This window comes from Euprymna scolopes, chromosome 24 (assembly GCF_053919585.1).
Source record: "Euprymna scolopes isolate OS-2025 chromosome 24, ASM5391958v1, whole genome shotgun sequence".
NCBI lineage: Eukaryota > Metazoa > Mollusca > Cephalopoda > Sepiida > Sepiolidae > Euprymna > Euprymna scolopes.
The window spans coordinates 109,518,732-109,530,647 of NC_136505.1; the positions used below are offsets into that span (position 1 = coordinate 109,518,732).

General features: G+C 33.0%; 1 pseudogene; it reads left to right on the forward strand.

The window, feature by feature from the left end:
• The first annotated feature begins 888 nt into the window (after positions 1–888).
• Positions 889–1,026, forward strand: LOC145246971 (U2 spliceosomal RNA; annotated as a pseudogene).
• Positions 1,027–11,916: the final 10,890 nt, after the last annotated feature.

An 11,916-nucleotide genomic window follows, 5' to 3' on the forward strand; every position in this document is an offset into this window, starting at 1 on the left:
CATTTCTGTTTTGCAGTATTTCATACATTTTGATGTAAAAAACGCTTTACTTTTAAATTACCTCCCTATCTATCTATCTATCTATCTATATATATATATATATGTATATGCATATATATATTTGTAGTCATCGACATACAGTCCTGTTTTATTGTATCACAACTCATCAGTGCCGCTAGACTAAAATCTCTCCCAAGCCAAGGATTGAACCTAGAACCGTCGTGTTGATAGTCGGCAATTTTCCCACTCGACCATAGAAGCGACGTCCGCAAGTAACTCGTCAGAATATCTATATAAATAGACATCCGCCACCACATTTATAGTGCTCAAACCGCCTGTTTGTTAATAAACAAACAACGAGCTTCGCATTTTTCAGCCAATTAAGTAGCGGGTGAGATTATTTACGACAGTGCTCTACCCAAAGAGGGATGGCTTAAAATATATTTGTAGTCATCGACATGCAGTCCTGTTTCGTTGTATCACAACTCATCAGTACCGCTAGACTAGCATCTCTCCCAAGCCAATGTGTGTGTGTGTGTGTGTGTGTGTGTGTGTGTGTGTGTGTGTGTGTGTGTGTATTCATGACTGCTGTTTTATGTGTTGAATTTGTTTTTAATTTTATTCATCGTTTGGATTCATTTAATGGTAAATATCATCACTGTTTTCATGATCATTCAGGAATTCTACAGTTTTAAGCGACTCTATAAGTAACTCCGTCGGTCGGTCGGTCGGTCCGTAACACTTTTGGGATTGCCCTTTTTGTTTAAGATCAAAGGTCTTTTGTTAATAGATGCGGTTCTTAGCGTTTTAAGCTTTTCTGGGCTTTTCACTCTTCACATTAAAAATCGGCCTTGTGCCTAATTTTCTCGGTGGGGGGAGCAAATAAATACCCTTTTCTTGGCCTTTTGGCCAAGATAAAAGTGTAGTATCTGTTCTTACTACATGCTGTACTTACGTTTGTAACTTTGTGATATAAAGTGGGGGATCACTTTTCTGTATTAATTTAATGTAAAATGATCACCCACTTTACAATCAGTCAATCTAAACGCTATTCAAGTCATTCTCCAGATCATTTAAGTTGTTTTTGAAGGATTCCAATTATTTTTATAGCATCCAAGTCATTCTTAAGTTCATTCAATTCATTCAAATCATTTACTTTTTATTTATTTAAGTCATTTCAGCCCATTTTCCGGTCATTTTATTTTATCTTTAAGAATTTCATGTTAATCCTACATCCACACATTCATTCATTACAGGAGAGCACGCGACTGATGGCTATCGGACTTGTTAAACGTTTCTCTCAATTCCAAAATTAACACCGAGATACCCGACGTCTTGTTTTACGTGTTGAATTTGTTTTTATTCTTATTCATCGTGGGTTCATTTCGTGGTAAACATCATCACTGTCGTAATGACCAGTGAGGAATTCTACCGTTTTTAAACGTTTCTCTCGATTCCAAAATTAACACCGAGATTCATAACTGCTTGTTTAACGTGTTGAATTTTTTTTATTCATCGTGTGGGTTCATTTAATGGTAAGCATCACCAAATAGCGTATTTCATTAGTTACGATTGTTTCAAGAATTCAAACATTATGTTGTTTGAAAATTTTCACAAAAATAGCCTTTCGTAAGACTTATTGAATCAAAACCGCTTTAACAATTAAACATTATGGAAAACATTTCCCTTATAAGGAAAAGAAAACAAGCGAAAAAAATGTATCCATATCTAATTCTGGCAAAGTTTTTCTTTCAAAAACGTATATATATATATATATATATATATATATATTTAATTTATGTATACATACGTATATAACATAATATATATAACATAATATATATATATATATATATATGTTTTTTGAAATAAGAAAAACCGAATGAATTTATAAAACGGTGATCAACGTTTCCTCTATATTGCAGAGGACATCTTCAGAATATAAAAAGGAAAAATGCAGAAGAAGAAAACGATCATAAACCATACGTAAATGAAAAGGAAACAGTGTTAGAATCTTACCCATATCGGGAAGGAAACTGTGTTTTTATCGGAAGGTTGTGTTGTTCAATGTCTATGTATACACTTTTAAAAATACGTTTAATAAATATGTATACTTTTTTCTATTATCTTATTCATTTTATTTAAATTATTTAAGGATTAAGGAAAAACGGTTAACCATGATCGGTTTTTATATTTTGTTTTGTGATTATTATTTTCCCTGTACTAGGGGCTAAATGGTAGAAGCCCTTTCTTTGCGTAATAGTATTAGTGTTTAATATAAGTGCTGACTCTAAAAGTCTTCTTTTGGCTCTATCTATCACGTATTTTATAATTCTCGCATGATTTAAATTAAATGAATGATCGTGTTCTGCACAATAGCAAAAGAGTGCATTTAGGGCGTTACAATTCCTTATAACTCTTCCGTATTCGTAAAGTCTTAGTTTCAATTTACGCGGTGTCTTACCTATGTAGGCTTCTTGGACATCGTTACATGGGATGGAATATATACTATACTCGTAAGTGCAGGTATTGCTTAATTGCGGTGCGTGGTTATTCTTGCTTCTGAAATAGATAAATTACTAGGAAATATATAGTATATGCAGCCAAAAAGTTTTATGCAAATGAAAATCTTTATCTTACACGCACGAACACACACCTCCACATATATATTATATTATATTATATTAAAATATATACACATATATATATATACACACACACATATATATATATATATATATAAATATATATATATATATATATATATATATATATATATATATATATATATATATATATATACTAGTTAGCCGACTGGATATTTTCTTGCCGGAAAGTAGAAAAATATTATGTTATTAGTACAGAAACTGGGACGTGCGCGTATTATGTTTTTTTCTCTAAACAACCAACTTCTTGTTAGAAAACATTAAAACATCCTCGAGCTGATCGAATACAAAGCCTAAATCAATTGAGTCAAGTACGATAAACATTAGCCCAGCTTAACGCGTCTTTTACAAACTGTTTTAAGACTACTTATTTATGTCATAAATTAGCTGTCATATTTGAAGGTCACGCATGCGCATTCGTGAGACAGATAGCAAACAGAAGAAAATCTGATGACCGTCAAGTACCATTTTTTTTATTTGGATTTTTAAACAGACTTCTTTACAGGATTAAGACCGAGTTAAAATTTTTTCACATGTCTGAATACGCTATATACCAATTTTTATGACTGTAAACTCAAAACTCCTACATTATATATATATATATATATATATATATATATATATATATATATATATATACAGTGATGATCATATTTATTGGCACGGTAAAATAAAAGTTAAATTTTGTCTAATAAATTCTAAAAAAGGGATTAAATTAAAGAAAATAACAAAGAATATTACGTATTTTTAACTGGCCTTTCCGATGCAGCAATCGGATTTTAGAAAAAATAAATAACAAAGGAACAACAAACATAATTGCAAAAAACCCTTGTTCAAAATTATTGGCACGATTTATTTAATAATCAATTGTATAGCCTTTGGCCTTGATTACCTTCCTCAGTCGCTTTTCATAGTTTACAACCAAGTTGTTGCACTCTTCAGTAGTAATTTTAGCCCACTCTTCCTGACAATAATCCTCCAATTGAATAAGATTCTTAGGCTTCCTTTGCATTACCCTCAATTTTAATGTTCTCCATAAATTTTCAATTGGATTAAGGTCTGGGCTTTGTGATGGCCACTCCAAAACATTAATATGATTGTCCTCAAGCCATTTCTTAGTCAGTTTAGCCGAATGCTTTGGGTCATTATCTTGCATGAACCACCAACGACGACCAAGTGAGAGCTCTTTAGCAGAGTCTTTCAGGTTTTCATCCAATATTTTAACATAATCTTCCTTTTTATGCTACCTGTGACCTTAACAAGTCGCCCTGGTCCAGAGGCAGCAAAGGATCCCCAAAACATCAAACTGCCTCCACCGTGCTTCACTGTGGGTATGGTGTTCTTAGGCAGGAAAGCTTCGCCAGAATTTCTGTAAATATAAGACACTTTATTATGGCCAAATAACTCTATTTTCGTTTCGTCTGTCCATAGAACACGTTTCCAGAATGCAACATCTTTATCAATATGACGTTTTGCAAAGGCTAGCCTTGATTTCAGGTGCATAGGCTTCAATAAGGGAGCCTTTCTCGGACGACATGCTTTTAAACCAGCTCTCTTCAAAACTCTACCAACTGTATGTCGAGATACATTCACTCCAGAGGTGCTCTGTTCATCAACAATCTCCCCAACAGAGATCCTTGGGTTTTGTTTTACTTGTCGAAAAATTTTCCGTTCATCTCTTGGGGAAAGAATCCTTTTTCTCCCTCTACCCTCTAAACTCATAATGTGGCCTTGCGATTTGAACTTGTTTATTATGGCTCTAACAGTGGATTTGGGAAGGTGTAGCTTCTTTGAAATCTTATCATAGCCCTCCCCATTGGTATGGCATGCTACAACAAGCTTCCTGACGTCTTCGCTGTGTTCCTTAGTTTTAACCATGGCGATTGAAAATTATAATTTAGTCACTTATAATAGTTTAAATAAATCGCTATCTAAAAATTATCTAAAAAAAATTATTCACTGAATTAGCGTTAAACAAGCATAATATGGCTATAAAAAAGTTCAGAAAGCACGTAAACCGGAAATTGATTGATATTATACTGATACTAAAAGAAAAACAAAGCCGTGCCAATAATTTTGAACAAGGGTTTTTTGCAATTATGTTTGTTGTTCCTTTGTTATTTATTTTTTCTAAAATCCGATTGCTGCATCGGAAAGGCCAGCTAAAAATACATAATATACTTTGTTATTTTCTTTAATTTAATCCCTTTTTTAGAATTTATTAGACAAAATTTAACTTTTATTTTACCGTGCCAATAAATATGATCATCACTGTATATATATATATATATATATATATATATATATATATATATATATATATATATATATATATATATATATATATGAGAAGGAGAGTATTTCTTCGAAACTCCGCGGATTAAGGACTATCCACTCATCTTGTGCTTCCTTTTTAAAATTAAATATGCTTTTAACTCTTTTTCAAGATGTCTTTTAACATATTTTATTAATCATTTGTTCATATTATAAGCTCTATTCCCTTTTCGGTTTTATCTCTGGTTGAGATTACTTTACTTGTAAATATGAACTCTTTAATATTTATAATATATTTTAAGTTTACTATTTTGATTACCTTGGTAAACTTATTGTAAATTATATATATATATATATATATATATTAAGTGGTTGATTGTAAAGAAGATGTACTGACTGAGTATTATCGCAAGTGTTAATTATATATGTGCCATAGCCTTGGTAGGTGTTACAAATAAAAACAGAACGTCAAAATAAGGTAACAGCATGTATTGCAAAGCATAGAATAGGTATGTTGTTCATCGAAGTTTTCCGATAATTATTGCTATTGGAATAGTCTATTAGTGAGTAACATGGATTACTTTCGACACACGAATATAACAGCAGGGATACCCGATGTCTACGGGGATAAAATTAGGACCAGTGACTCTGCAAAACTTTCAATACGTTTAATGTTATCGAAATCGAAGAGATGAATAATTTTAAATTAAATACATTGATTATCTAAGTCGGGTACTTACACGTGTACAACGGAAGTATTATTCACATGCCTTCCCGCAATAATTTAGTAAACAATACATTATTGGGTGCTTCTACACTAGCAGAAGGAAATTATAGAAATCGCAATACTGAATGTCACATAAATACAATGGTGTCTACGTATTCTTCGTATTTTTAAGATGATTATATTAAAAAAAAACTACGAAAATCGCAGAAAATTATTTATTAGAGAAAATAGAATTTGAAGAAAACGATCGTATTTGATTATGTAAGATATAGGAGAGTTCAAAGGGGGTGATTTTCCGTTTCGATTTATTTTATAAAACAAGATGGCCGCAATTTTTCACCTGCTGACACGATTAAAGTTTTTTTTAATAATTCAGTAATATTAAGATAATTTCGACTGCATAATTTGAAAGTTAACATCGTAATTTATAAGAATTGAACAAAAAATTCGTAGAAATCTGTGTTTTCAATCTGAAAATTCAATTTATCGATCTCAAAATTTTATTATGATAGTGTAGAAGCGCCTATAATTGTCGACATAGCCCTTCGGTTAATTTTATGAAATCGTTTTTATATTAGGTCTTGAATTAAAGTTGCAAATTCAAAAGTCAAGTATCAGAGTTGGCTAGTGCTCTACGCAGAACATTCATTTCGAACCTATCATTATCTTATAAAAAAAACTGTTGTTTATTTTTTACGCTAGGAATTTTTGCCTGGGATTAAAATTCTAAAATATACTAGTGATATTAGATTGTATAAAAGTGGTGACTCTGGTCAAAATAGGATTATTTTCATTGATGTATTTTTTATTATAGATTTTTATACTAATCGGAGGTATTCCGATAGAAAACCTGCTTTGAAATATTGTAGACACATAAAGTACATTTGCGTAAAATTTCAAAAACAAAATCGACTTAGCCGCCTTCGTGTTCATAGAAAACGAACTCATACAAAAACACACAAACTCATCGTCTTATATATATATACTAGCAAAAGTACCCGTCGTCGACTGGGTTCAAAAACAGCCTACAGAAAATGGACTCTGATTTATGAAAGTATGATAGGTTATGAAAAGGAAGGGTTGTAAATTTTGGTCAAATTTGGGGGTATCAAAACCAAAGCAAAATATGATGAAAGCAAAAATAAAATAGATAAACCCCATAATTTATTATACCATGCCTGTTAACACTGAAACACTTATCACAATATTCTGTGGATCTATATTAAAAAAAAAAAACTTGTAAACTTTGTGACATATATCCATTCTATGGAGGTGAGGCGCGAACGAACACTCCATAATTTTATTATACCATATTTCTTCAAACTGAAACATAATTATCAAAGTATACATACGCAGAAAGATATGAAAAGTCTTTATTAAAGTTTGTGCCTATTTCCATTCTATGGAGGCTAGGCGTGAACGCAGACCCCACAATTTTATTATACCATCCATACTTACGTTAAAACATACTTATCGAAATATTATTATGTACATCTATATCAAAAACACTTGTGAACGTTTTTTTTTATTTTTTAAATTTTTTCTTTCTATACTTTGTGGACCAGGCGCGAACGCAAGCCGCACAAGTTTAATGAACCCCCGTTCTGCCAGATGAAACATACCCATTCCTGTGTCTCGATACATCTTCTATTATTATATGTAATCAGTTTTTTTTTTTAAATAGTCAACCATATAGGAGCCTATTCGTGACCAGACACGGACACAACACACACACCCATAGACATTCAGCTTTATATATATATATATATATATATATATATATATATATATATATATATATATATATGTATATATATATGAATTCATGTATATATGTGTGCATGTGCGTGTGTGTGTGTGTGAGTGTGTGTGAAAAGGAAGAGAAGGTGTTGGTGCATAAAGTCTTTCTACAAAACGGGTTCGTGTCAGTTTAGGCCTTAAAGTCTCCAGTAACGCATTTACCTACTGACGTTTTCTTGTCAAGTACAAGCGCTTTTCAAGCTAACATTGATTGCCCTTAAGCGATGCATTTTCAACACATGTCAACTGTTAGCAATGCCGCCTTTAAGTTGGCGCGTTTTCTACTCAAACGTTGGCACACTTTCTTCGGCACGGCACTCTCGCGACTTCTTGTCTCCTGTCGTCCTTTTATAAGCACCGGGCGAACTCTCGCGCCAAATATCCATTTATAAATGCAGATGTGACAATTTTAGTGACATGTCAGGGAATATAAAAGTTTCATTTATTTCCATGAACAGTTGGTCATGATCGATGAAGTTTTAGTATGGGTTAGAATAGATTTGGGTCTAAGTTGTACCTTTACATCCATACGGGTGCAATATGCTATTTGTTATAAAGATGTTTATTTTCTGTTGTAATATTTTTAATTCCTGAGATTAAAAAAAAAGCCTATCCTGCCTTGACAGAGTACAAAATAGACTTCATGGCTTAGTGGGGGGATGCCATTTTCTCTTCCATGCAACCTCTCTCCCACAGAAGAGACGTTGCGAGCCTTCCTTTGATTTATCGCTACTTCTATGGCAAGTGCTCGTCTGAGCTCCAATCTCTTGTCCCCCCCCTGGACAATCTTTGAGGATAAACACCCTTCTCGCTGAAACCACTATGAACATTTTTCCCTAGTCTTTATCTGTGCCTAAATCAAAACGTAGATTCCATGAACTAAGCTTCTTTCTTATAAGTGCACGCCTGTGGAACTCTTTTCCGTTTGGCTGTTTTCCATCTGACTACAAATTGGATGTCTTCACATCCAACATAACAAGTTCCTGATAAACCGCCCACTTAAGTAAGACACTTTATCAAATCTCCATTACTAACGATTACTACGATACTATTCCATTGATTATTGTACACGCAATAACCCTTATCCCGGAGTGGCTTCCGGGACTTGATAAGTGGTGACTAGCATGAAAAAATATATGCTAGCACATCTATCTGAAGACAGTTTTTTAGACTGACTAAAACACATAGCGGTATAGAGGTCTAGCCCGTACGATACGACTACTGCTACGTTATACATTTTTCGCAATCGTTTGATAACCTTGCACGCCGGTATAATTAAGAAAAACAACATTGTATAAGTATTTTACTAGAGTATACGATAGTTTCTGACGCTAATCTCTGCGCATAACCATCATATGTATTTATATTTATAGACTTCTAATAGGGCCAAATATTCGTTAAATTGACAGACCATTAAGTAACTTTCTTTTAAAGTGCACTTTATTCTAAGCAAGTTGCGATACATTTCTAAATTGAAAGTGAAAAGACATTTTTCTTTTTTTTTTTCTTTTCGTAAGATTTATATAAACCTTATAATTTGGAACTTTATTAAAATATTTATATTTTTTCCACAGAAAACATACACTGGTTCTGAGGAGGTGCTGGTTATTTTGTATCATTCAACGAAACACGCGTGAGGCAAAGTAAACTGTTATGACTGAAGAAGTAAATGTGTATTTGGCTTTAGAATGTTTACTACCGATATATATATATATATATATATATATACATGCGCTGTAAAGCTATATATATATCTATATGTGTGTGTGTATATATATATGTGTGTGTGTCTATATATATGTGTGTGTGTATATATGTGTATATATATATATGTGTGTGTGTGTGTGTCTTAGATAACAGGAAGCTTCTGTTTAATTATATCTTTTTATTTTTCGATATTTTTTATGGTCTATTTTTGCGTTTACTACCGATATATATATATATATATATATATATATATATATGCTCTGTAAAGGTATATATATATATATATATATATATATATATATATATATATATGTATATATATATACCTTTGTATATATGTGTGTGTGTGTGTGTGTTGTGTGTGTGTGTGTATCTGTGTGTGGCTACTTCATGTAATCACATAAATTATTATACGAAAATATAATTATATGCGTAAGTTTTCAGTATTTACTTCATCAGTGCTCAATACATATGTAGAGCTCGGTAGTAAGTTATGAAAATATATATTAAAATTTGGCATTGTGTTTTTGCCATATATATTTTCCAAACACTACCCACACACACACACACAACCCCCCATATATATATATATATATATATATATATATATATATATATATATATATATATATATATATAAGTATACTTTAATCAATGTACATATATTTTCTGGCCTTTTTGCTAAAGGTATCCGTTCGGATGGTCTTTATTTTCTTGATCAGTGAATGATAAATCTTGACTGAGGCACTATTTATGATTTTTCTAATACAGAGTGGTTCTTTTTAAAGATACGCCAGTTCCAGTTTGACGGTGGTCGTAACAGCAAAGACGTCACGTTTTCCTCGTTCTTTTCTTCCTTCGCAGTACGGGTTCGAGCCTGCCTTCCTACTACCACTTTTTTTTACTCAACAAACACCTGCAAACACCCGGGTATTGTGTATTTAGTACATAAATGGTTTCAGTAAACTATACAACTAAAGTATTTGATGCATATGTTCAACATTGTACAAAAGTACGTTAAATTTTGAATGAAAACATGCTAGCACACACACACATATCTATAATTTTTCACCACAAGATTCGTAACAATTTTTACACCAGTAAAAAATAAGTAAAAAATATTTTCTTTTGCTTTTCAAAATCAATTTGATCCCATGTCTTCAATTGAGGAAAAAGTAAACTGTGTCCTTTGGTTGGCTGAATTGAAATCTACTATTGCTGTACAAAGAAAGTTTAGAATTGAATGCAATAAACAACGCCTCATAGGAACACCATTGTTAAATGGATGAAAAAATTTAAAGAGACAGGCGCTGTCCATGATAAACCACGGTATGGAGGGCCATGTGCCAGTGACGAAAATGTTGCTTCCATAGAAGAATCCTTTACTGCAAGTCCAAGAAAGTCTGTAAGACGGGCATCATTGGAGCTCGGGTTGCCAAAGTCTACTGTGCATAAGATTCTGCGAGCAAAACTTCATATGAAAGCTTACAAAATTCTAATTATATCAACAGTTGTTAGAAGAGGATTATTATGCACGGCTAAATTTCTGTCACCAGTTCAATGAAAAACTGTACAATGATGATGCGTTTGTGAGTAAGTTACTGTTCTTTGATGAGGCAACATTTCACATTAGTAGCAAGGTAAACAGGCATAATTGCTGAATTTGGGGAACTTAAAACCCAAATGAAACTGTTGAACATGAAACGGGCTATGAAAGTTAATGTGTGATGTGCTTTGGGAATAAATCGAATCATAGGGACATATTTTTTTGAAGATCGTGTTATTAACAGTGACAGCTATTTGGATATGTTGCAGAATTACTTTTTTCCGCAACTTGAACAATTAAACTTGAAAGATGATACAGTGTTTCAACAAGATGGAGGCCCTTGTCACCTTGCTCGGCGTGTTAGACAGTTTCTAAATCAGGAATTTCCTAACAGACCTAAGAGCCAGCCATGGTTCTCCCCAGAATGTGCTTCTGCTATCGCGCACAGAAATCACTTTTTCCATAGCTACCAACGTAATAGATGCACTGAGACCAAAGCTGCTTTCAGGACTGCCAGCAGCCACTGTAAAAGAGTAATAAAAAATGCAAGAGAGCTATATGCCCAGTCTGTTAAATCCAAAGTAGCTGATCAGCGGCTTGGTTCCCACCAGTTTTGGCAAATAAAAAATAGGATCCTGAACAGAAGTGTGCGTTCTATCCCAACCATTATTAATGGACCAGAGGTCATCTCGTCAGCGTCAGACAAGGCCAAACTATTTGCAAAGAAATTTCAGCTAATTCTACCCTATGCGACGAAGGCCATCAACTCCCATATTTCCTCCTATAACACAGAACAAGCTGGGTAACATACAAATATCCGTGCATGAGGTCGCCAAGCTATTCAAGAACCTAGATTCCAGTAAAGCAACTGGCCCTGATGGCATCCCAATTATAGTGTTAAAAAAGCTTCAACCAGAACTTGCTACCATACTTACGAAACTACAGGGTGGTCAAAAGTCAGGTAACATTTTAAAGAAAAACGATATTAGCAATACACGTATATGTAAGTACCATACATTGAAATATAAAATGAAACAAACATGAAATATGTTTATTTTGTTAATTGTCGTCCATTTCTCTTTATCAATCGCTGGAAGCGATTAACCACTGATTGTGTAACACGTGTAATTACCTGACTTTTTGAACACCCTGTATTTAAGCGCTGCCTTAAGGAGAAGTGCTTTCCGACTCCCTGG